Genomic DNA, 26148 nt, shown 5'->3' on the forward strand with positions numbered 1-26148 from the left:
GAATTTAATGTCATTGACAAAACAGAAAGGTGTCATAATTTTTCTTGTTTTTCGCAAACCTCCTTTCTGAATTTAAAAGTAATCCAAGAAGTAATCATCTAGTTTTTCAAAAGTATCTGTAATCTGATTACAATTTTTTTTCTGGTAACAAAACTGATTACATATTTGTTGTAATCAGATGATATGTAACTGATGATATGTAATGAGTTACTCCCCAACCCTGCACATACAGTGGGGGAAAAAAAGTATTTAGTCAGCCACCAATTGTGCAAGTTCTCCCACTTAAAAAGATGAGAGAGGCCTGTAATTTTCATCATAGGTACACGTCAACTATGACAAATAAGTATTTGGTCAATAACAAAAGTTTCTCAATACTTTGTTATATACCCTTTGTTGGCAATGACACAGGTCAAACGTTTTCTGTAAGTCTTCACAAGGTTTTCACACACTGTTGCTGGTATTTTGGCCCATTCCTCCATGCAGATCTCCTCTAGAGCAGTGATGTTTTGGGGCTGTCGCTGGGCAACACGGACTTTCAACTCCCTCCAAAGATTTTCTATGGGGGTTGAGATCTGGAGACTGGCTAGGCCGCTCCAGGACCTTGAAATGCTTCTTACGAAGCCACTCCTTCGTTGCCGGGCGGTGTGTTTGGGATTATTGTCATGCTGAAAGACCCAGCCACGTTTCATCTTCAATGCCCTTGCTGATGGAAGGAGGTTTTCACTCAAAATCTCACGATACATGGCCCCATTCATTCTTTCCTTCACACGGATCAGTCGTCCTGGTCCCTTTGCAGAAAAACAGTCCCAAAGCATGATGTTTCCACCCCCATGCTTCACAGTAGGTATGGTGTTCTTTGGATGCAACTCAGCATTCTTTGTCCTCCAAACACAACGAGTTGAGTTTTTACCAAAAAGTTCTATTTTGGTTTCATCTGACCATATGACATTCACCCAATCCTCTTCTGGATCATCCAAATGCACTCTAGCAAACTTCAGACGGGCCTGGACATGTACTGGCTTAAGCAGGGGGACACGTCTGGCACTGCAGGATTTGAGTCCCTGGCGGCGTAGTGTGTTACTGATGGTAGGCTTTGTTACTTTGGTCCCAGCTCTCTGCAGGTCATTCACTAGGTCCCCCGTGTGGTTCTGGGATTTTTGCTCACCGTTCTTGTGATCATTTTGACCCCACAGGGTGAGATCTTGCGTGGAGCCCCAGATCGAGGGAGATTATCAGTGGTCTTGTATGTCTTCCATTTCCTAATAATTGCTCCCACAGTTGATTTCTTCAAACCAAGCTGCTTACCTATTGCAGATTCAGTCTTCCCAGCCTGGTGCAGGTCTACAATTTTGTTTCTGGTGTCCTTTGACAGCTCTTTGGTCTTGGCCATAGTGGAGTTTGGAGTGTGACTGTTTGAGGTTGTGGACAGGTGTCTTTTATACTGATAACAAGTTCAAACAGGTGCCATTAATACAGGTAACGAGTGGAGGACAGAGGAGCCTCTTAAAGAAGAAGTTACAGGTCTGTGAGAGCCAGAAATCTTGCTTGTTTGTAAGTGACCAAATACTTATTTTCCACCATAATTTGCAAATAAATTCATTAAAAATCCTACAATGTGATTTTCTGGATTTTTTTTTCTCAATTTGTCTGTCATAGTTGACGTGTACCTATGATGAAAATTACAGGCCTCTCTCATCTTTTTAAGTGGGAGAACTTGCACAATTGGTGGCTGACTAAATACTTTTTTCCCCACTGTACATAGGCATGCAGACAGACAAACACAGGCACGGACGCACGCACACCATCTCTCTCTCTCTCTCTCAAACACGCTTGTATGAGCCAGGGGAATGAGTAAGAGACATGACATAATGAGGTAAACATGGTAGTGATCAAAGAGATGATGGTGCATTCGTTCCCTTCACACACACATTTTTCAAACACACACTTTCATTTTCTCCTTCATTTTACAGCTTGTACATTTATTTGTATTTATTTATGTATAGGGGACAATGCACATGAATCAACATCAATATTACAATAATGCAACATCCATGTAAATGTGCCGGGGTTAGCCAAAAGCTAATTTACACCAGTAGTCCCAGGGCAGGTAAGGGCAATTACACAGCCACAATACAAATACACACTAAAACAATACAAATACTCACTAAAACAATACAAAATACTCACTAAAACAATACAAAATACAAATACATTACATACAATAATATATCATTCTAACAACAACAACTTATTCGTAATAAAAACAGTCATCTTACATGTGAGGAACCACAGATAACTCATTCTCCCGAGTGGCGCAGTGGTCTAAGGCACTGCATCGCAGTGCTAGCTGTGCCACTAGAGATCCTGGTTTGAATCCAGGCTCTGTCATAGCTGGCCGCGACCGGGAGACCCATGGGGTGGTGCACAATTGGTCCAGGGTAGGGGAGGGAATGGCCGGCAGGGATGTAGCTCAGTTGGTAGAGCATGGCGTTTGCAATGCCAGGGTTGTGGGTTCAATTCCCACGGGGGGCCAGTATGAAAAATAAAAAAATGATGTATGCACTCACTAACATGCTTTAAATTTAAAAGTACAATAAACAGTGCAGCTTCTCATGGGCAGTATATTGTAGCTCTAATGCTTTTTGTCTTTGTGTAAAGGAACCAAGAATGGCAGTGCATGGAAAAATGCACTCAAAAAGTCACAGGACAATGGAAGGAAAAAGTTACATACACAGAAAAATGCAAGGAAAAAGGCAAAAAACACACACAAGCACACACAAACACACAGACAAGCACACACACACCCTCCTATGGAATGAGAAGGAAAGCCCTCTGCCCGTAGACCTATGTGATGACTTGGGACTCCATTCAATTTCTCCCTTCCATTGACATCTATAGTGCTGGCATCTATAGAATAGGTTCACCCGGGTGACATATTTGTCACACACGATGAGTGTCCACCATCGGCTGTGAGGGCAGTAGACCGTGAGCCCCATGCACCCAGGCTTCGGAGGCTTGCTACAGCCTCTCTCAAACTCCTCTGTGGGAGAGAGAGAGTCCCTAATGAAATTGGCAGCCTATTATTCCCTATATAGTATACTGTATTGAGGGAATTTGCCATGTATACAAAGATTCATCTGTGTGGCATGAAGGTCTGGAGTATAGCGAGACTATATCTCGGCTGGGATCTATCGAGCCCAAGATCTACTCTTAAGCAATAAGGCAGGCAGTGCTGAATCATGAATACAGTAACAGGTCAAATCAAATCAAATTATATTTGTCACATGCGCCGAATACAACAGGTGTAGACCTTACAGTGAAATGCTTACTTACAAGCCCTTAACCAACAATGCAGTTTTAAGAAAAAACAAGTGTTAAGAAAGTATTTTTCAAAATAAATTGAAGTAAACAATAAATAAATTAAAATGAAAAGAATAAGCAAATAGAAAAATAACAAATAATTAAAGAGCAACAATAAAATAACAGTAAAAAAGGCTATATACAGGGGTTACCGGTACAGAGTCAATGTGCAGGTAGATGGCTTTGTTCAGACCGGCGCGATAGCGGAGGGCCAGTCAACCCATAAAGTCCTTTTACTTTTGCATAAGGACCTTATCTTTCATATCAGCAATAAAAAAATTAAATAAAATAAAAGGTTAAATTGATACACACCCTCGTAGGGTTAGGGTTAGGGTTTCCATACAGCCATATCTCCATGTTACAGTGCGTGTTGATGGAAAACAGACGGAAGACAGAGGCGACCACCTGTGCTAAATTAGCTATCTAGCGTGCTCCGAACACCTGTGTGAAGCGTATCTCGGGAAGTGTTGCGGAAGTGTAGTTTTGGTGGATAGAGGCACCCATATATGTATGGATCTGTGCTAACCTGTTACAGTAAGTATCTTTTTAATTTGAAAGATTATTTCCTCGCTGATGAAAGTGCCATATGTTTTGAAAGCAGTATCGCAAGCGATGACTATTGACATGCTGCCTAGTTTGAGAGTTAGGATCTATCAACAGACCCAGAAACATAATATTCATTTCTTTAAAAAAATAAATACATTTTAGTCATTTAGCAGACGCTCTTATCCAGAGTGACTTACAGTTAGTGAGTGCATATATTTTTCATACTGGCCCCCCGTGGGAAACGAACCCACAACCCTGGCGTTGCAAGCGCCATGCTCTACCAACTGAGCTACAGGGTAGAGCATGGCCTACAGCTTGCTACGAACAAGCACTGACAAATAAACATAACATCTCAGATCACAGGACCACACCCCACAGCATAAATGTACATAGCAACCATTCAGCACAGACCACACATGACCTTCAGGGAACAAAAACTCTAATCTGGACAAGTTTATGAGGTGTGGTTTAATACCGTTTTAAATGCTCCCCAGTAATTAGGGTCCCCTGGGAAACACTGACCAACACTTTGGTTCCTGCCTTGCCACACAGTCCCATGTAGCTCAGTTGGTAGAGCATGGCGTTTGCAACGCCAAGGTTGTGGGTTCGATTCCCACGGGGGGCCAGTATGAAAATGTATGCACTCACTAAAAAAACTGTAAATCGCTCTGGATAAGAGTGTCAGCTAAAATGTAAAATAAGGGCAGTAAATTACACTAGGTTCACCTGAATGAGCCATATTATATTGCCCTTTTCTGCTGTCTTGTTCTTTTGACGGACTGCGTGGTTTTACTCAATTTCATTACATTAGATGTAGGCTACAACATGAATGAATAATATATAAACAATTTGCACTTCACATTCCAAAACAAGTACTTGCATGGTGGCTTCAAAGACAGGTTTAGATACTATGTGGTGGCTCGTTAGGTCGAGAGCTCAACTACGATATCCACAATCCCTTTCGCATCATACGCAGCAGGTTTTTTCTCCGATCAGAGTACGATACAACTCAAAGCGAGACGTCTCTGTTTATGTCCAACATATTACTCTGCTGTCGTGTCCGCACGGAGAGCGAAGCATTAAAAAAAATTTTTTTACCTTTTGGGGAATTTCACTTTGTACAGGAAGAAAGCCACCACGAAACGTTGTAGGATTGGCCATTCTGACTCGTTTTTGTCTCAAACGTTGAGAGATTTGTTGACAAATTGCCTTTGTTAGTTAGCAAGCGAGCTAGCCAAACGAAGTTGGGCTGAAGCGGCTGGTGGTAGATTGCTGTCACTGAGCGGTGAGGAGGAGAGAATCGACGGGAACAACCACACCATCGACTCCGCTGTAAGTAGAACTAGCTAAGGCTAGCCTTCCTCCCATTTACAGAAGATCGCTGACCATATTAGCTTGCCAATCAGTTGACAAACTCCTGTTTTCCTTTGTGAACCCGCTAGATAGCTAGCTAACGTTAATATGATTGCTTGCTAGCTGGTGGAGAGATGTACCAGGTAGCTAGTGATTCCTCTCAACCTAGCTAACTAATAATGGTAATAATTTAGGCTATAACCCAATATTCTCTTAACGTTAGTCATAACTATTTATTTTTGGGTCGTTGTAATATTATAATAATATTTTATCCAAAGCTATTTAGCAATAAATGCATAAATTTTTACGCATGGGTGGTCCCAGGAATCGAACGCACTATTCCGGCTTTGTCTACCAACTGAGCTACTAGCTAAAAAACTAGGTTTTGAATGAAAGTTGGAATGGGACGTCAGCCCCTTGTTCAAGCCTCTGGTCTGCTGGCTAGCCCTGTTTCTGCCTTTGTTGGTCCGGTCTGGCGATGACTTGGATCAGCCTTTTTGACATCCATGTCCTGTTGTCGTATCAATCGTTCGGTTCCCTCTTTCCAATTATCTTATCTCTTATTTTATTGCGGATCAATAGCTCGAATGGTGATTTGACTTGCCAGTCAGCTATTGTTGTTTAGCTACAAACGTTGCCATCATTGCATTGCCAAAGGTCAACATGTTGTTTACAAACGGATTTTTGGCCAGAATATCTTTTGTTTGTGAACTTGAGATTGTACACACACACACACAATATGTTTTACTATCCTTGTGGGTACCTACAATTGATTTCCATTCAAAATCCTATTTAACCTAACCTAACCTTAACCCCTAACTCCTAAATGTAACCATAACACTCAACCTAACCCCTAAGATTAAAATAGCCTTTGTCTTCATGGGGACGTGGGAAATGACCCCACAAGGGAGAATGTTCCTTGTTTTACTATCCTTGTGGAGACTTCTGGGGATTTCCGGTACCCACAAGGACAGTAATACACACACACCCCTTTCCACTCCAGAGGGTCTGAGGGGGTCTGTCATCTATTGAATCTGTCTCTAAATCAGGTCTTCAGATAAAACCCAGCTTGTGGTCAGTCAGAGGATGACTGCCTGATGTAGGTATCAGCTTACATTTGCATCAGTTTTAGCTGTGTAAGACACACACACACACACAGGCACTGTGCATGTCAGTTTCAGTCAGGAAACCGGAGTTAAATCCTGATGGGATCAGACAGACGGGAACGGAGAGGTCTGATGTCTTAATAGATGAAACGGCACCGTGTATCCGTAGTAACCCCTGCCTATCCAGCGTATCCGTAGGAACCCCTGTCTATCCAGCGTGTCCGTAGGAACCCCTGCCTATCCAGCGTATCCGTAGGAACCCCTGGCTATCCAGCGTGTCCGTAGGAACCCCTGCCTATCCAGCGTGTCCGTAGGAACCCCTGTCTATCCAGCGTGTCCGTAGGAACCCCTGCCTATCCAGCGTATCCGTAGGAACCCCTGGCTATCCAGCGTGTCCGTAGGAACCCCTGTCTATCCAGCGTGTCCGTAGGAACCCCTGCCTATCCAGCGTGTCCACAGGAACCGTCTATCCAGCGAGGAACCCCTGTCTATCCAGCGTGTCCGTAGGAACCCCTGTCTATCCAGCGTGTCCACAGGAACCCCTATCTATCCAGCGTGTGCACAGGAACCCCTGTCTATCCAGCGTGTCCGTAGGAACCCCTGTCTATCCAGCGTGTCCGTAGGAACCCCTGTCTATCCAGCGTGTCCGTAGGAACCCCTGTCTATCCAGCGTGTCCGTAGGAACCCCTGTCTATCCAGCGTGTCCGTAGGAACCCCTGTCTATCCAGCGTGTCCGTAGGAACCCCTGTCTATCCAGCGTGTCCGTAGGAACCCCTGTCTATCCAGCGTGTCCGCAGGAACCCCTGTCTATCCAGCGTGTCCGCAGGAACCCCTGTCTATCCAGCGTGTCCGCAGGAACCCCTGTCTATCCAGCGTGTCCGTAGGAACCCCTGTAGGAACCCCCTGTCTATCCAGCGTGTCCACAGGAACCCCTGTCTATCCAGCGTGTCCGTAGGAACCCCTGGCTATCCAGCGTGTCCGTAGGAACCCCTGTCTATCCAGCGTGTCCACAGGAACCCCTGTCTATCCAGCGTGTCCACAGGAACCCCTGTCTATCCAGCGTGTCCGTAGGAACCCCTGTCTATCCAGCGTGTCCACAGGAACCCCTGTCTATCCAGCGTGTCCGCAGGAACCCCTGTCTATCCAGCGTGTCCGTAGGAACCCCTGTCTATCCAGCGTGTCCGTAGGAACCCCTGTCTATCCAGCGTGTCCGTAGGAACCCCTGCCTATCCAGCGTGTCCGTAGGAACCCCTGTCTATCCAGCGTGTCCGTAGGAACCCCTGCCTATCCAGCGTGTCCGTAGGAACCCCTGCCTATCCAGCGTGTCCGTAGGAACCCCTGTCTATCCAGCGTGTCCGTAGGAACCCCTGTCTATCCAGCGTGTCCGTAGGAACCCCTGTCTATCCAGCGTGTCCGTAGGAACCCCTGTCTATCCAGCGTGTCCGTAGGAACCCCTGTCTATCCAGCGTGTCCGTAGGAACCCCTGTCTATCCAGCGTGTCCGCAGGAACCCCTGTCTATCCAGCGTGTCCACAGGAACCCCTATCTATCCAGCGTGTGCACAGGAACCCCTGTCTATCCAGCGTGTCCGTAGGAACCCCTGTCTATCCATCAATCCGGTTTTCAATTTGGGCATTCCTGTGTGTGTAAATGAGCTATTCTCGGGAGCTGTTGCGTCATGAGGCTTGGTACTGTGTGTTTGTGCACACTGTGGGCCTGTGTGTTTGGCCTGTGTGTGTTTGGCCTGTGTGTGTTTGGCCTGTGTGTGTTTGGCCTGTGTGTGTTTGGCCTGTGTGTGTTTGGCCTGTGTGTGTTTGGCCTGTGTGTGTTTGGCCTGTGTGTGTTTGGCCTGTGTGTGTTTGGCCTGTGTGCGTTTGGCCTGTGTGCGTTTGGCCTGTGTGCGTTTGGCCTGTGTGTGTTTGGCCTGTGTGTGTTTGGCCTGTGTGCGTTTGGCCTGTGTGCGTTTAGTTTGTGTGTTTGGCCTGTGTGTGTGCACACTGTATGAGTCTGTACTCTGGACGGAATGCCTGGGTAGTTTTCCAGGTCGTAACTGTGGGTGTATGAGGCTTGGGACATCTGAGCAGCTTAGGCTAGGCTGTAGGCTACACTCTGCAGTGTGTGAAGCTTGGCACACTGCTCTCCACTTCAGCTTATTCACTCCATTCAGTGTGCTGGGCGTGCGTTTGTGCATGTGAGATGGAGGATTACGGGGGTTTGTCATGGAAAGTGGGTCAGACAGTGAGCATGTTTTTACTGCCGTTTCAGTTAGTGGGGTAAGAAAGACAAAGGCCCGGTAAAACATCATCAGCAACTTCAAATCAGGACACTGTGGCAGTTTTCTTCTGCACCTGACTGGAGAAACATTTTAACGGGGAAAAACCGAATAATAACCCCAAGTCTGTCTGTCTGTTGGTGTCCTGAAGCAGCTCACAACATTACAAATGCTGCTCCGGGGGGATGTTTCCCCTGTGGTCCTCTGTAGCTCAGCTGGTAGAGCACGGCGCTTGTAACGCCAGGGTAGTGGGTTCGATCCCCGGGACCACCCATACGTAAAACATTTATGCACACATGACTGTAAGTCGCTTTGGATAAAAGCGTCTGCTAAATGGCATATTATTTTTTATTATTACAAATCTAGGCTCAGCTTTCCCCCAATCCTAACTAAAACCATGAGGGGGAGGGGGGGGGGATGCAAAACTGACCCAAGATCAGCATTTAGGAGCGACTCCACTCTACTCCAATAAGGTTAGCCTTACTGAAATTAAGTAGTTTGTGTTGTAAACACAGCATTTATGATGTTGTCTTCGACTTTCACCATCAGATTTGGAAAGTGGAAAAACAAAGAGCGGAGTGGTAGTAGTAGTTAGGGTTAGAGAGGAGTGCTGGTAGTAGTAGTTAGGGTTAGAGAGGAGTGCTGGTAGTAGTAGCTAGGGTTAGAGAGGAGTGCTGGTAGTAGTAGTTAGGGTTAGAGAGGAGTGCTGGTAGTAGTAGTTAGGGTTAGAGAGGAGTGCTGGTAGTTAGGGTTAGAGAGGAGTGCTGGTAGTAGTAGCTAGGGTTAGAGAGGAGTGCTGGTAGTAGTAGCTAGGGTTAGAGAGGAGTGCTGGTAGTAGTAGCTAGGGTTAGAGAGGAGTGCTGGTAGTAGTAGCTAGGGTTAGAGAGGAGTGCTGGTAGTAGTAGTTAGGGTTAGAGAGGAGTGCTGGTAGTAGTAGCTAGGGTTAGAGAGGAGTGCTGGTAGTTAGGGTTAGAGAGGAGTGCTGGTAGTAGTAGCTAGGGTTAGAGAGGAGTGCTGGTAGTAGTAGCTAGGGTTAGAGAGGAGTGCTGGTAGTAGTAGCTAGGGTTAGAGAGGAGTGCTGGTAGTAGTAGGGTTAGAGAGGAGTGCTGGTAGTAGTAGCTAGGGTTAGAGAGGAGTGCTGGTAGTAGTAGCTAGGGTTAGAGAGGAGTGCTGGTAGTAGTAGCTAGGGTTAGAGAGGAGTGCTGGTAGTAGTAGTTAGGGTTAGAGAGGAGTGCTGGTAGTGTAGTAGTAGGGTTAGAGAGGAGTGCTGGTAGTAGTAGCTAGGGTTAGAGAGGAGTGCTGGTAGTAGTAGCTAGGGTTAGAGAGGAGTGCTGGTAGTAGTAGTTAGGGTTAGAGAGGAGTGCTGGTGTAGCTAGGGTTAGAGAGGAGTGCTGGTAGTAGTAGCTAGGGTTAGAGAGGAGTGCTGGTAGTAGTAGTTAGGGTTAGAGAGGAGTGCTGGTAGTAGTAGCTAGGGTTAGAGAGGAGTGCTGGTAGTAGTAGTTAGGGTTAGAGAGGAGTGCTGGTAGTAGTTAGGGGTTAGAGAGGGTGCTGGTAGTAGTAGCTAGGGTTAGAGAGGAGTGCTGGTAGTAGTAGCTAGGGTTAGAGAGGAGTGCTGGTAGTAGTAGCTAGGGTTAGAGAGGAGTGCTGGTAGTAGTAGCTAGGGTTAGAGAGGAGTGCTGGTAGTTAGGGTTAGAGAGGAGTGCTGGTAGTAGTAGCTAGGGTTAGAGAGGAGTGCTGGTAGTAGTAGTTAGGGTTAGAGAGGAGTGCTGGTAGTAGTAGTTAGGGTTAGAGAGGAGTGCTGGTAGTAGTAGCTAGGGTTAGAGAGGAGTGCTGGTAGTAGTAGCTAGGGTTAGAGAGGAGTGCTGGTAGTAGTAGCTAGGGTTAGAGAGGAGTGCTGGTAGTAGTAGCTAGGGTTAGATAGGAGTGCTGGTAGTAGTAGTTAGGGTTAGAGAGGAGTGCTGGTAGTAGTAGCTAGGGTTAGAGAGGAGTGCTGGTAGTAGTAGCTAGGGTTAGAGAGGAGTGCTGGTAGTAGTAGCTAGGGTTAGAGAGGAGTGCTGGTAGTAGTAGCTAGGGTTAGAGAGGAGTGCTGGTAGTAGTAGCTAGGGTTAGAGAGGAGTGCTGGTAGTAGTAGCTAGGGTTAGAGAGGAGTGCTGGTAGTAGTAGTTAGGGTTAGAGAGGAGTGCTGGTAGTAGTAGTTAGGGTTAGAGAGGAGTGCTGGTAGTAGTAGCTAGGGTTAGAGAGGAGTGCTGGTAGTAGTAGTTAGGGTTAGAGAGGAGTGCTGGTAGTAGTAGTTAGGGTTAGAGAGGAGTGCTGGTAGTAGTAGTTAGGGTTAGAGAGGAGTGCTGGTAGTAGTAGCTAGGGTTAGAGAGGAGTGCTGGTAGTAGTAGCTAGGGTTAGAGAGGAGTGCTGGTAGTAGTAGCTAGGGTTAGAGAGGAGTGCTGGTAGTAGTAGCTAGGGTTAGAGAGGAGTGCTGGTAGTAGTAGTTAGGGTTAGAGAGGAGTGCTGGTAGTAGTAGCTAGGGTTAGAGAGGAGTGCTGGTAGTGTAGGGTTAGAGAGGAGTGCTGGTAGTAGTAGTAGGGTTAGAGAGGAGTGCTGGTAGTAGTAGCTAGGGTTAGAGAGGAGTGCTGGTAGTAGTAGCTAGGGTTAGAGAGGAGTGCTGGTAGTAGTAGCTAGGGTTAGAGAGGAGTGCTGGTAGTAGTAGTTAGGGTTAGAGAGGAGTGCTGGTAGTAGTAGCTAGGGTTAGAGAGGAGTGCTGGTAGTAGTAGCTAGGGTTAGAGAGGAGTGCTGGTAGTAGTAGTAGGGTTAGAGAGGAGTGCTGGTAGTAGTAGTTAGGGTTAGAGAGGAGTGCTGGTAGTAGTAGCTAGGGTTAGAGAGGAGTGCTGGTAGTAGTATAGGGTTAGAGAGGAGTGCTGGTAGTAGTAGCTAGGGTTAGAGAGGAGTGCTGGTAGTAGTAGTTAGGGTTAGAGAGGAGTGCTGGTAGTAGTAGTAGTTAGGGTTAGAGAGGAGTGCTGGTAGTAGTAGTTAGGGTTAGAGAGGAGTGCTGGTAGTAGTAGTTAGGGTTAGAGAGGAGTGCTGGTAGTAGTAGTTAGGGTTAGAGAGGAGTGCTGGTAGTAGTAGCTAGGGTTAGAGAGGAGTGCTGGTAGTAGTAGCTAGGGTTAGAGAGGAGTGCTGGTAGTAGTAGTTAGGGTTAGAGAGGAGTGCTGGTAGTAGTAGCTAGGGTTAGAGAGGAGTGCTGTGTAGTAGTAGCTAGGGTTAGAGAGGAGTGCTGGTAGTAGTAGCTAGGGTTAGAGAGGAGTGCTGGTAGTAGTAGCTAGGGTTAGAGAGGAGTGCTGGTAGTAGTAGCTAGGGTTAGAGAGGAGTGCTGGTAGTAGTAGCTAGGGTTAGAGAGGAGTGCTGGTAGTAGTAGCTAGGGTTAGAGAGGAGTGCTGGTAGTAGTAGCTAGGGTTAGAGAGGAGTGCTGGTAGTAGTAGCTAGGGTTAGAGAGGAGTGCTGGTAGTAGTAGCTAGGGTTAGAGAGGAGTGCTGGTAGTAGTAGCTAGGGTTAGAGAGGAGTGCTGGTAGTAGTAGCTAGGGTTAGAGAGGAGTGCTGGTAGTAGTAGCTAGGGTTAGAGAGGAGTGCTGGTAGTAGTAGCTAGGGTTAGAGAGGAGTGCTGGTAGTAGTAGCTAGGGTTAGAGAGGAGTGCTGGTAGTAGTAGCTAGGGTTAGAGAGGAGTGCTGGTAGTAGTAGCTAGGGTTAGAGAGGAGTGCTGGTAGTGTAGCTAGGGTTAGAGAGGAGTGCTGGTAGTAGTAGCTAGGGTTAGAGAGGAGTGCTGGTAGTAGTAGCTAGGGTTAGAGAGGAGTGCTGGTAGTAGTAGCTAGGGTTAGAGAGGAGTGCTGGTAGTAGTAGCTAGGGTTAGAGAGGAGTGCTGGGTAGTAGTAGCTAGGGTTAGAGAGGAGTGCTGGTAGTAGTAGCTAGGGTTAGAGAGGAGTGCTGGTAGTAGTAGCTAGGGTTAGAGAGGAGTGCTGGTAGTAGTAGTTAGGGTTAGAGAGGAGTGCTGGTAGTAGTAGCTAGGGTTAGAGAGGAGTGCTGGTAGTAGTAGCTAGGGTTAGAGAGGAGTGCTGGTAGTAGTAGCTAGGGTTAGAGAGGAGTGCTGGTAGTAGTAGCTAGGGTTAGAGAGGAGTGCTGGTAGTAGTAGCTAGGGTTAGAGAGGAGTGCTGGTAGTAGTAGCTAGGGTTAGAGAGGAGTGCTGGTAGTAGTAGCTAGGGTTAGAGAGGAGTGCTGGTAGTAGTAGCTAGGGTTAGAGAGGAGTGCTGGTAGTAGTAGCTAGGGTTAGAGAGGAGTGCTGGTAGTAGTAGCTAGGGTTAGAGAGGAGTGCTGGTAGTAGTAGCTAGGGTTAGAGAGGAGTGCTGGTAGTAGTAGCTAGGGTTAGAGAGGAGTGCTGGTAGTAGTAGCTAGGGGTTAGAGAGGAGTGCTGGTAGTAGTAGCTAGGGTTAGAGAGGAGTGCTGGTAGTAGTAGCTAGGGTTAGAGAGGAGTGCTGGTAGTAGTAGCTAGGGTTAGAGAGGAGTGCTGGTAGTAGTAGTTAGGGTTAGAGAGGAGTGCTGGTAGTAGTAGTTAGGGTTAGAGAGGAGTGCTGGTAGTAGTAGCTAGGGTTAGAGAGGAGTGCTGGTAGTAGTAGTTAGGGTTAGAGAGGAGTGCTGGTAGTAGTAGTTAGGGTTAGAGAGGAGTGCTGGTAGTAGTAGCTAGGGTTAGAGAGGAGTGCTGGTAGTAGTAGTTAGGGTTAGAGAGGAGTGCTGGTAGTAGTAGCTAGGGTTAGAGAGGAGTGCTGGTAGTAGTAGCTAGGGTTAGAGAGGAGTGCTGGTAGTAGTAGTTAGGGTTAGAGAGGAGTGCTGGTAGTAGTAGTTAGGGTTAGAGAGGAGTGCTGGTAGTAGTAGCTAGGGTTAGAGAGGAGTGCTGGTAGTAGTAGTTAGGGTTAGAGAGGAGTGCTGGTAGTAGTAGCTAGGGTTAGAGAGGAGTGCTGGTAGTAGTAGTTAGGGTTAGAGAGGAGTGCTGGTAGTAGTAGCTAGGGTTAGAGAGGAGTGCTGGTAGTAGTAGCTAGGGTTAGAGAGGAGTGCTGGTAGTAGTAGTTAGGGTTAGAGAGGAGTGCTGGTAGTAGTAGCTAGGGTTAGAGAGGAGTGCTGGTAGTAGTAGCTAGGGTTAGAGAGGAGTGCTGGTAGTAGTAGTTAGGGTTAGAGAGGAGTGCTGGTAGTAGTAGCTAGGGTTAGAGAGGAGTGCTGGTAGTAGTAGCTAGGGTTAGAGAGGAGTGCTGGTAGTAGTAGCTCCTCCCCATATCCCCCAGTTTCTCCTCCCTCCCTCCCTCCCTCCTCCCCATATCCCCCAGTTTCTCCTCCCTCCCTCCCTCTCTCCTCCCTCCCTCCCTCCTCCCCATATCCCCCAGTTTCTCCTCCCTCCCTCCCTCCTCCCCATATCCCCCAGTTTCTCCTCCCTCCCTCCCTCCTCCCCATATCCCCCAGTTTCTCCTCCCTCCCTCCCTCCTCCCCATATACCCCAGTTTCTCCTCCCTCCCTCCCTCCCTCCTCCCCATATCCCCCAGTTTCTCCTCCCTCCCTCCCTCCCTCCTCCCCATATCCCCCAGTTTCTCCTCCCTCCCTCCCTCCTCCCCATATACCCCAGTTTCTCCTCCCTCCCTCCCTCCCTCCTCCCCATATCCCCCAGTTTCTCCTCCCTCCCTCCTCCCTCCTCCCCATATCCCCCAGTTTCTCCTCCCTCCCTCCCTCCTCCCCATATCCCCCCAGTTTCTCCTCCCTCCCTCCCTCCTCCCCATATCCCCCAGTTTCTCCTCCCTCCCTCCCTCCCTCCTCCCCATATACCCCAGTTTCTCCTCCCTCCCTCCCTCCCTCCTCCCCCCATATACCCCAGTTTCTCCTCCCTCCCTCCTCCCCATATACCCCAGTTTCTCCTCCCTCCCTCCTCCCCATATACCCCAGTTTCTCCTCCCTCCCTCCCTCCTCCCCATATCCCCCAGTTTCTCCTCCCTCCCTCCCTCCTCCCCATATCCCCCAGTTTCTCCTCCCTCCCTCCCTCTCTCCTCCCCATATACCCCAGTTTCTCCTCCCTCCCTCCCTCTCCCCATATCCCCCAGTTTCTCCTCCCTCCCTCCCTCCTCCCCATATCCCCAGTTTCTCCTCCCTCCCTCCCTCTCTCCTCCCATATCCCCCAGTTTCTCCTCCCTCCCTCCCTCCTCCTCATATACCCCAGTCTCTCCTCCCTCCCTCTCAGGGGCTGCTGCTGCCAGTACAGGTTGCGCTTTAGACACAGATCTAGGATCAGCTTTGGCAAGCCAGTCTGCCCCTATCAGGTCAGTAGTCTCTCCTCCCTCCCATCACTGCTGCTTGTTTCCTGCCCCCCCTGTTATCTTCCTGTGCAGAGTGAGTCAAGTGAGCCACACACACTTTCCCCACGCTGCTGGTCACTGGAATGGGTGGTTGGGAAGGTCACATAGTGTGTTCTCTACTGGCAGGAAGTAGTGTTCTCTACTGGCAGGAAGTAGTACCCAGACAGAGTGTGAGTGTGCTCATGTGACCGCCGTGTGGTTTTGAGGGCATGCGATGTGTGTGCTGTTTGTTGTCTGTCTGCTGTCGGTCTGTGTTCACCTCAGTGAATTATTGATGAGCCTGTAACTTGAACGCCTCCCCTCATCTTCCTCTCCCAGTCTCTCCATCTGTCACCAGTAGCCTACATCCCAGTACTGCCTTCTGGAACTTTCTCTAGGCCCCGCTCTCCTCTCCCCTGGGTGTTATTGATGGGGATGACCTACCTAGTGACCATCATTTACTGTTAATGTGGCCACGCCTGCACACACACACACACACACACACACACACACACACACACACACACACACACAACCACACACACACACAACCACAGGGTGGTCGTAGGGTGGGGTTGTATAATGGGTGCCAGATGGTCTTTGAGGATGGAAGGTGGGGGGTCTCTATAATGAACCTAATTACATGAACCTTGTTATGCTATGGTTGGTGCCTTCACTGCCTTGTGTAGTTTTCCTGCGTTTCAGGCCCATCGCAGCATATGACAGGGCTGAGGGGATAGAAACGGTGCTTTGAATACGAGTGCAGGTAGGATACAGCCATTCCATCTCATGGAATAAAGGGTTGAAGATTAAATAAACCTCTGCCTTTGGAACCTACATTTGAGCAGTCCAAAGAAACATGTCCACTATTGGAAGTCTTTCTTCTGTTAGTCATATAGGCTATTGTTTTAAAAAGGGTTGCACAAATTCTGGGAACTTTCAATAAATTCTCTGGTTTTCCAGAAATCCTGATTGGAGGATTCCAGATTTCCTTCTTATTCCCTCCTGATTCCGGGAATCCACCAACCAGGATTTCTGGAAAACCAGGGAATTTTATTGAAAGTTCCTGGAATTTTTGCAACCCTAGTTTTAAATATCTGGAGTGTGTTATAAATGTCTGAAAGGCCTTTGGGAACCAACCACTGCTGAAATCCACCCTCTGTTAAGTGTATTAGACCTTGTGATAATGTCTACTTCATTTGCCTCCCTCCACCGTGGTCAGTCAGTAACTGCTTGGCACTCAGCATTAAGGAGATAGATTGGGGGTAAGGCCCTGAGATTGGAAGGTTGGGAGTTCTGCTTGGCACTCAGCATTAAGGAGATAGATTGGGGGTAAGGCCCTGAGATTGGAAGGTTGGGAGTTCTGCTTGGCACTCAGCATTAAGGAGATAGATTGGGGGTAAGGCCCTGAGATTGGAAGGTTGGGAGTTCTGCTTGGCACTCAGCATTAAGGAGATAGATTGGGGGTAAGGCCCTGAGATTGGAAGGTTGGGAGTTCTGCTTGGCACTCAGCATTAAGGAGATAGATTGGGGGGTAAGGCCCTGAGATTGGAAGGTTGGGGAGTTCTGCTTGGCACTCAGCATTAAGGAGATAGATTGGGGGTAAGGCCCTGAGATTGGAAGGTTGGGAGTTCTGCTTGGCACTCAGCATTAAGGAGATAGATTGGGGGTAAGGCCCTGAGATTGGAAGGTTGGGAGTTCTGCTTGGCACTCAGCATTAAGGGAGATAGATTGGGGGTAAGGCCCTGAGATTGGAAGGTTGGGAGTTCTGCTTGGCACTCAGCATTAAGGAGATAGATTGGGGGTAAGGCCCTGAGATTGGAAGGTTGGGAGTTCTGCTTGGCACTCAGCATTAAGGAGATAGATTGGGGGTAAGGCCCTGAGATTGGAAGGTTGGGAGTTCTGCTTGGCACTCAGCATTAAGGAGATAGATTGGGGGTAAGGCCCTGAGATTGGAAGGTTGGGAGTTCTGCTTGGCACTCAGCATTAAGGAGATAGATTGGGGGTAAGGCCCTGAGATTGGAAGGTTGGGAGTTCTGCTTGGCACTCAGCATTAAGGAGATAGATTGGGGGTAAGGCCCTGAGATTGGAAGGTTGGGAGTTCTGCTTGGCACTCAGCATTAAGGGAGATAGATTGGGGGTAAGGCCCTGAGATTGGAAGGTTGGGAGTTCTGCTTGGCACTCAGCATTAAGGAGATAGATTGGGGGTAAGGCCCTGAGATTGGAAGGTTGGGAGTTCTGCTTGGCACTCAGCATTAAGGAGATAGATTGGGGGTAAGGCCCTGAGATTGGAAGGTTGGGAGTTCTGCTTGGCACTCAGCATTAAGGAGATGGATTGGGGGTAAGGCCCTGAGATTGGAAGGTTGGGAGTTCTGCTTGGCACTCAGCATTAAGGAGATAGATTGGGGGTAAGGCCCTGCGATTGGAAGGTTGGGAGTTCTGCTTGGCACTCAGCATTAAGGAGATAGATTGGGGGTAAGGCCCTGAGATTGGAAGGTTGGGAGTTCTGCTTGGCACTCAGCATTAAGGAGATAGATTGGGGGTAAGGCCCTGAGATTGGAAGGTTGGGAGTTCTGCTTGGCACTCAGCATTAAGGGAGATAGATTGGGGGTAAGGCCCTGAGATTGGAAGGTTGGGAGTTCTGTTTGGCACTCAGCATTAAGGGAGATAGATTGGGGGTAAGGCCCTGAGATTGGAAGGTTGGGAGTTCTGCTTGGCACTCAGCATTAAGGAGATAGATTGGGGGTAAGGCCCTGAGATTGGAAGGTTGGGAGTTCTGCTTGGCACTCAGCATTAAGGAGATAGATTGGGGGTAAGGCCCTGAGATAGACTAGTGTCCTGTCCAGGGGGTGTACTGGTACATCACGCTGCCTCGCTACAGAAACAGGAGATAGGCTCCTGCTCCTATGAGCCGTTCCGGCTCGTACAAGCCAAGGCTCGTGCAACGCTACTTACTTACTTACTGTGGTCAGTCAGTCCATTCCTCCAATGGGAAAACGTCCAGTCATCCAGGACCTCAGCTGCCACAGATGACCCAGTTGTCGTGGGAATGGCACCGATTGGTCTCAGATTCTCTTGACAAGCGGGTCCCGTGTCCTTTCCAGCTGGGCCGTGGTTTATTTAACCAAGCTAATTTAATACTGAGGACGAGGAATTCAACCTGCTCAGAAAGATGATAGATAGATGGGGGTTATCTCAATCGCAAACTTCCTCATTCTCTGATCTATCACAGAGACAGACACACAGACATATACAGACAGTGAGATTGATTGAAAGCCTGAGAAATGTTTGAAATTGTGAAAAGTTCTGGAATTGTGAAAGCGTCATTCAACTTTCATACATTTACCTACATTCTGGAGACACTTTTTTTAGGTCAGACGCTTGGCAATGGGTACAATTGAACTATTCTGATACATTTCCGTCAGACGAGTTGGTGTCTGTGTGGGAGAATTGGCTAAGTTGAGTTGGCCACATCTACTGATTTTTAGGTTAGTCTTGTTGAGATAAACATCTATTTTTCAAGAAAGACCAAGACAGCAGCATCAGCAGCATCAGTCCAAGGCAAACCGTCACATGACATCAACCAGAGGAAAATGACATCAATAAAATAAGCAGCGTGTTCCCATGTCTGGAGGCGAACTACGCCATCTAGACTAGGTCACAACTACGCATCTTATCCTTTGTACTCACTGGGTGCCCACTGGTAGATTCCACTGTCTGTGTTGGTTAAAAGGGACAATTCACCACTTTTCCACTTCATATTTACTATGTCTAGATATGTTCAGCACCATACCAGTGTCTCTCCACTTGTGAAAACGGCAGCTTGTGTCTGCTACATAGGCCTACACGTAGGCTAGGCTGTGTGAAAACAGTGAAAGTCTGGAATCAAAAAGATTATAACATTTGAAATGTATTGAGTGTTGTTCTAGTGAGGTTTGTACTCCAGTCTTCTGACAGTACAGCTGGTTTGTACTCCAGTCTTCAGACAGTTCAGCTGGTTTGTACTCCAGTCTTCAGACAGTACAGCTGGTTTGTACTCCAGTCTTCAGACAGTTCAGCTGGTTTGTACTCCAGTCTTCTGACGGTACAGCTGGTTTGTACTCCAGTCTTCAGACAGTACAGCTGGTTTGTACTCCAGTCTTCAGACAGTTCAGCTGGTTTGTACTCCAGTCTTCTGACAGTTCAGCTGGTTTGTACTCCAGTCTTCAGACAGTACAGCTGGTTTGTACTCCAGTCTTCAGACAGTACAGCTGGTTTGTACTCCAGTCTTCAGACAGTTCAGCTGGTTTGTACTCCAGTCTTCAGACAGTTCAGCTGGTTTGTACTCCAGTCTTCAGACAGTTCAGCTGGTTTGTACTCCAGTCTTCAGACAGTACAGCTGGTTTGTACTCCAGTCTTCAGACAGTTCAGCTGGTTTGTACTCCAGTCTTCAGACAGTACAGCTGGTTTGTACTCCAGTCTTCAGACAGTACAGCTGGTTTGTACTCCAGTCTTCAGACAGTTCAGCTGGTTTGTACTCCAGTCTTCAGACAGTACAGCTGGTTTGTACTCCAGTCTTCAGACACTACAGCTGGTTTGTACTCCAGTCTTCTGACAGTACAGCTGGTTTGTACTCCAGTCTTCTGACAGTACAGCTGGTTTGTACTCCAGTCTTCAGACAGTACAGCTGGTTTGTACTCCAGTCTTCTGACAGTTCAGCTGGTTTGTACTCCAGTCTTCTGACAGTTCAGCTGGTTTGTACTCCAGTCTTCTGACAGTTCAGCTGGTTTGTACTCCAGTCTTCAGACAGTTCAGCTGGTTTGTACTCCAGTCTTCTGACAGTACAGCTGGTTTGTACTCCAGTCTTCAGACACTACAGCTGGTTTGTACTCCAGTCTTCTGACAGTTCAGCTGGTTTGTACTCCAGTCTTCTGACAGTTCAGCTGGTTTGTACTCCAGTCTTCTGACAGTTCAGCTGGTTTGTACTCCAGTCTTCAGCTGACAGTTCAGCTGGTTTGTACTCCAGTCTTCAGCTGACAGTTCAGCTGGTTTGTACTCCAGTCTTCAGACAGTACAGCTGGTTTGTACTCCAGTCTTCAGACAGTACAGCTGGTTTGTACTCCAGTCTTCAGACAGTTCAGCTGGTTTGTACTCCAGTCTTCAGACAGTTCAGCTGGTTTGTACTCCAGTCTTCAGACAGTTCAGCTGGTTTGTACTCCGGTCTTCAGACAGTACAGCTGGTTTGTACTCCAGTCTTCAGACAGTACAGCTGGTTTGTACTCCAGTCTTCTGACAGTACAGCTGGTTTGTGTGGCGAGTGTTTGATCTGAGGCTAGCTAACTTCCTGTCTCATTAAAGGGTGCCCGTGTTCACTTTCTTCTTGTTTTTTGGATACTCGGGGGGGACACCAGACACACACACACACACACACACACACTCTCACCAAACTCTGGTACTTTAGATTTGTCTAAAAGGAGGCTGTGATGGGCATAGTGCTGACAACAAGTGCAGGAACCTTACACATACACTGAGTGGACAAAACATTAGGAACTCTCTTTCCATGACATAGACTACTGAGACATGGATTGGGTATGTAAAGCCATTCAGAGGGTGAATGGGCAAGACAAAATATTTAAGTGCCTTTGAACGGGGTGTAGTAAAATGGCTCTTTGGCTAGCTTTTGCTACAGCCTATATCAATGAGCGTTAGCATTCTAGCTAACAACTGCTGCATCCAAAGTAGTTATTTTGCAAAGATCACAACCAAATATAATCTTAGCGACTGTTCAAGCAAGAATCAAAACATAATTGTAAGCGTATGAGAACCCCAAAAAAGTGATTTTGTTTAGAAGTACTAAAAACGTAAACCTAGGCTATGTTGAATGGGTGCAGATGGCTTTCTTACTGCCGTGCGCATCTGTGCGTGACCTCAGTGTGTTGTGGAAAAGGCTCTATAGCCTGTTGTCCATCGTCTTTTTAAATAGTGAGCCAACGTGTTTTCAGCACTTTTATTTCCCTGAATGATCTAAACTCGTTTTCTCTCTTGTCTGAACTTGAACTTTTAAAAGTGAGATTTTAACTGGACAGTTACTTTAAGGTCAACAGATATCTAATCACCTGACCTTGATCGCATCATGGCATCATGGCATCCTGACATGCAGTCATTTCAGGTTTCTCAGTTTCACTCCCTCCGGTGGCTTCCCCTGGTTAGCTAACAGGCGGAAAGAAAAACGCTTTGAGCTCCCTCCCTATGTTCCCCAGCTGCACGCATGCACATACACACACACACACACACACACACACAGAATACGCACGCTCACAAACACATCAAACGCTCACAGGCAGTCCTCTCCAAAAACAGTACCTCACCCTATTTTCATCCCTCCCTCCCCCATCCTTTTATATTTTTGATCCCGAACATGAGCCTGTAGAGGAGGGTTTTAGAAAGGCTGACGAACATCTAGACCTCAACAACATGACACCTTTTGGCAACACACTTTTAGAAACACAGACACATACACACTTCAATAATGGTAATGATGTTGATTGCCTTGATGCAGGCTTTAGGCGAGCTCTCCTTTATGACCAATAACTCACGCTGTATTAATTTCCCAGCACTGAAAGGATCATTCGCTAGTGGATTTCCCTGTGGATTTCTAGTAGGCTAGGCCTATCTGTGGACGGCGCGAGGACAGTACAGTAAGAATGCTGTGTGGGTTGGGTTGAAGTGTTCCACAACATCCCAGCCCTTCACTCATACACACACACACAACCCTCAGCCCCTTGCTCGCCCTGGTCTCTCGACCATATACATATTTAGGATATAGAATGGACACAATATGCCTTCCCATGAATCCTCTGTTTTGTAGTAAAGATGAATCAATACAGAAATATAACTGACCCATTCAGTATAATACGCTTCAGTCGGTGTGGATTGTTGTTAGTTAATTATTTGAAACGGGGTCAGTCAAACTGATCCAAGAACAGCACTCGGAGACGCTTTCTGAATACAAGCCCTAATTGGAGTAAACTAATGGACGACAACACTTAGGCTTTTACCTCCAGCTAATACATACTGTATACATTTTACGGACACAGTATATTTTGCAATAGTTATCTTTTGTTTGTTTTTAGTCCCGTCCTTCAGCTCCACTCAAACCCCTCCCATCTATCTCTGAACACCATCCAGTTTTGATTTCTATTTGCCTGTGATGGGATGTTTCACTAAAGTTCTGAACCTTTCTATTCTCATAGATTCTACATATTGTAAATTAAAGATAAACATGTTTGCTAAGAGTATGATGATATTATTGATCGATTGACTATTGACTTTTTAAATCACCCAGCAGTGCTATTTGCAGAGTTAGCTCCAGGTAAATGTTGCAATTCTTCAGCCATTCCTGAACCTGCTACCAAAAACAAGCTACATATGGACAGTACCAAAACAAATGATTGTCTCTTCGCAGCAAAATCTGCAGAGCTGGGATGGTTGTACCCCCCATATATATAACATTATATTGGTTGCAATAATTTTGATAATAATTTAAATTGGAAAACTTTTGAATCCAGCATCCGTTTTGTGTATCAGTTCATAAACCATGTCCCATGGAATCGGTACATCGAAAATCTCTTCCCAACTATTTTGTAATCTATATGGCACAGCTGTCCATTTTTTTTTGTCCTTAAATGAAACTGGTATACTTTTTTATTTATCACAATTCTTTTAGCCAATTTTGGTCTTTAATGCATGGCCGACAGACAAGTTCCATACTTGCTCCCCCGTCCGCTTGCCTCTTCCATTTTTGCGGTAATGCTGCAATTAGTTGGTTGTAATTTTGAGTAGAGCAGACATTTCCATATTGTTGTTAGCTGCATGTGTGACACAACTCCACCACTCCTATTTATGATATTTACAAAGATTTTAAAACTTTTTTCCCAAAATATTGTTTTTTTTAGAGTTTAACCATAATTTGTTGTAATATTTGTTCTGTCTTTTCTGGTGGATTAAACTGAAAGTTTAACCAACTGTCTATGGCTTGTTTTAAAAATAGCGACATTTTCAAATAACCGAAAGTGAGAGGTTGTAATCTGAATAAAGGGAAAAGGGCCATTCTTGAACATGGGGTGGGACATTCTTACTAATCTGCTAGAGAACCAGTTCAGATTTAAGGATAACTTTTGTATGACTGAAGCCTTTAGTGAGAGGTCTAATGCTTTTAATATTTAATCATTTCTGCCCTCCAGAATTGGTCTATATTTTAATTTTTTTCTGAATACTCACGCAAGCAATCAAATACTAACGTCTGTTTGGATATTCAAATATTTGAATAACCGTGCCCATCCCCAGTAGAGAGTAAGCAACCTAAGTAGAGGAGTGTTCTCGCTGAAGGTTGAGAGTTGGCAATTTAGCTCATTGCCGTTAATCAAGGCTAAAGTGCAGACAGAGTTGATAACCCAGTCTCATTGACTATAATATATGCCATTTAGCAGAAGATTTTATCCAAAGCGACTTAGTCATGCATTTTTACGTATGGGTGGTCCCGGGAATCGAACCCACTATCCTGGCGTTACAAGCGCCAGGCTCTACCAACTGAGCTACAGAGGCCCACTGTTATTAATTTAACCGTCCAGCCAATTAGCCAGTCTGCAAACCATTCAGGCAGCCAGTCAGCTAACCAGCCAGCCAGTCCACCAGCCAGCCCATGGATACTGACTTAGCTTAGCACTCTCTCTTAGTGCTGCTGGCTGGCTGGGTGACTGGGTGCCTGAATGGTTTGCAGACTGGCCAATTGGCTGGCTGGTTAAATGGCTGGTTGGTTGGTCGGCTGGCTGACTGGCTGGGAGGTTAGCTGGCTGGTTGAATAGCTGGCTGGTTAGCAGGCTGGCTGACTGGCTGGCCGCATGGATATCCCAGGAGGCAGCTGGTGTTTGCCCAGGAAGCTGGCTGGGGCCACTGATGTGGTTCTCCTCCCTCCTCCCCCATGGAGGTCCTCCACCACGCCTGGTCTATGTCTGCCTCCTCGCCACCCCCCCTTCATCTGGAAAGACGCTGCCTCTCTCTCGCCATCATATAAAATGACTTTTCTCTCTCATGAAAGGACTTTTCTCTCATATGAAAGGACTTTTCTCTCTCATGAAAGGACTTTTCTCCACTGAGCTGATAACCAAATCCTTAATTGAGATTCAGACACTTCGTAAAAGAGGGTGTTTGGACTCCTCTTGTCAGATTTCGGCGGGATCTTTGAGTTGGGTAGCTCCGACGCCTGTTTTATGGGGCATTTCCACCTGAGACGAAGGCTACCCCACACCAGTGTTTTTCCAGTGTTTATGTTGATGTGAGCTCTAGTGTTATTTTTTGGGAACTGTTCCATCAGGAGGGTGACACTAAAGACTTGGGGTGAGCAGAATCACAACCTTTGTGAGAAGGTGATAACTGTGGAAGGTGGTAAGCCATGTTCACAGTTAGCCATCTCCGGTGGAAATTCGCCATTAGTGTTTTCGTGGTTACAGTGTGGTGGGCAGTAACATCATTTTAACTTGATGTGAGGCGTTTGCCCGGTGCAAATTATGCCTTGGCAGCTGAGAGGTATGAAATAGGTTGTGTGTGTATCTGTGTCCAGGAAACTGGCCCTATACGTGCCATTTGTGAATCACCTCAACTCCCTTTTTTAGTGACGTCATCATCGCAGCTCTCACAAGCTTCTCTATCAACAGCCAGTCCAGTGTGCATTCTGAACATAGGCGGCACTCAAGTGTGGTTGAAGAATAGCACACCTTTCCCTTTCATTGGACTGTTGAAGGACGGGACTCAACCTGCGTGCCAAACAGGACACAGGCAAATTGTTGGTGTTGTTTTTAGGGGGGGAAACTGCCTGGCTGCACAAAGGCACCGTTGTTTGAGGAAGTGAGGTCACTGTGAAAGCCCTGGGTCGTATTCATTAGGGCAATCCGTAGCAAAACCTTTTACAACTTGAAACTTTAAGTACTCCTTGTGAAGTTTTGCTACAGAGACCGCTTGGTGGGGTTTGGTGACCGCTTGGGGGAGTTTGGTGACCGCTTGGTGGGGTTTGGTGACCGCTTGGTGGGGTTTGGTGACCGCATGGGAGAGTTTGGTGACCGCTTGGTGGGGTTTGGTGACCGCTTGGGGGAGTTTGGTGACCGCTTGGGGGAGTTTGGTGACCGCTTGGTGGAGTATAAACCTATCCTAAGGGGATACACCGACTCACAGCAGCAACCGTTTCAACCCCAGACCAGATGAGAGAGCGCCTCCTTCTGTTGCATGGCTGTAACAGCAGCTGTTCTCTGTGCAGGCTGGCACACTGGAACAGATCTGCGGCTGGCACACAGCTGCTATCATAGTGTGCCAGTCTGAACACGCATCCACACAGTGAACACACACACACACACACGTGTAGTTACCCTTTAATGGAGGTTCGCACCAGCCAGAGACCGTTGTTTAGTTAGCGGTATTTCTGTAGCCCTCATGAGATTGCAGAGTTTGACAAACAAATGGGCACTGGATTGACGCAAATAATCAGGATATCATTCTGCCAGGTAGGCATAGGCTACTTTGTAGTTAACATTTAATTGAGAACGTTTTTGGGAAAGCCTTTCCATCTACCAGCAGATGGTTATCATTAGCATTGTCGCTAACGGCTACACAAAGTGTAGACTAGACATAAGAGCACCACAACACAGACGGGCATTTCTGAGCCCTTTCAGAAAGATGCAGGAAAATACTAATCACTGATGCATTTTGTTCAAGTCTTGTGATTCACATGGGCAATTTAAGGAATGTTCTAATAAGTTCAATACATTTAGTTGATTTCCAACTATGTTCAATACATTTTTGAATATTGTTTAATTCTGTTTTAATGTCTGGATTCCATGATTCTGTCAGTGCTTTGCGCAATGCAGATTTTATAGGGCCCTGTGTGTGTGTGTGTGTGTGTGTGTGTGTGTGTGGTGTTCTTGCTGTCAGTCACTTCCTGTTCAGTGTGAGGTGAGATCAGGTCACTTCCTGATGTTGTGAGCTGCGTGGTCCATGTGTGACTGACCTCGCGCTCTCTCTCTCTCTCTCTCTCTCTCTCTCTCTCTCTCTGTCTCTCTGTCTCTCTGTCTCTCTGTCTCTCTGTCTCTCTCTCTCTCTCTCTACTCTCTACCTCTCTCTACCTCTCTCTACCT

At 47.0% G+C, this 26148-nt stretch overlaps 1 protein-coding gene across 1 annotated transcript in view; it reads left to right on the plus strand.

Moving 5' to 3' along the window:
* The first annotated feature begins 4893 nt into the window (after positions 1–4893).
* Positions 4894–26148, plus strand: part of peli1b (pellino E3 ubiquitin protein ligase 1b) — a 41000-nt gene continuing 19745 nt past the window's right edge. Inside the window, exon 1 of the mRNA XM_041865089.2 lies at positions 4894–5238. The gene's annotated coding sequence lies outside the window, so the exon portion shown is untranslated. The remainder of the gene's footprint in view (positions 5239–26148) is intronic.

This window comes from Coregonus clupeaformis, chromosome 37 (assembly GCF_020615455.1).
Source record: "Coregonus clupeaformis isolate EN_2021a chromosome 37, ASM2061545v1, whole genome shotgun sequence".
NCBI lineage: Eukaryota > Metazoa > Chordata > Actinopteri > Salmoniformes > Salmonidae > Coregonus > Coregonus clupeaformis.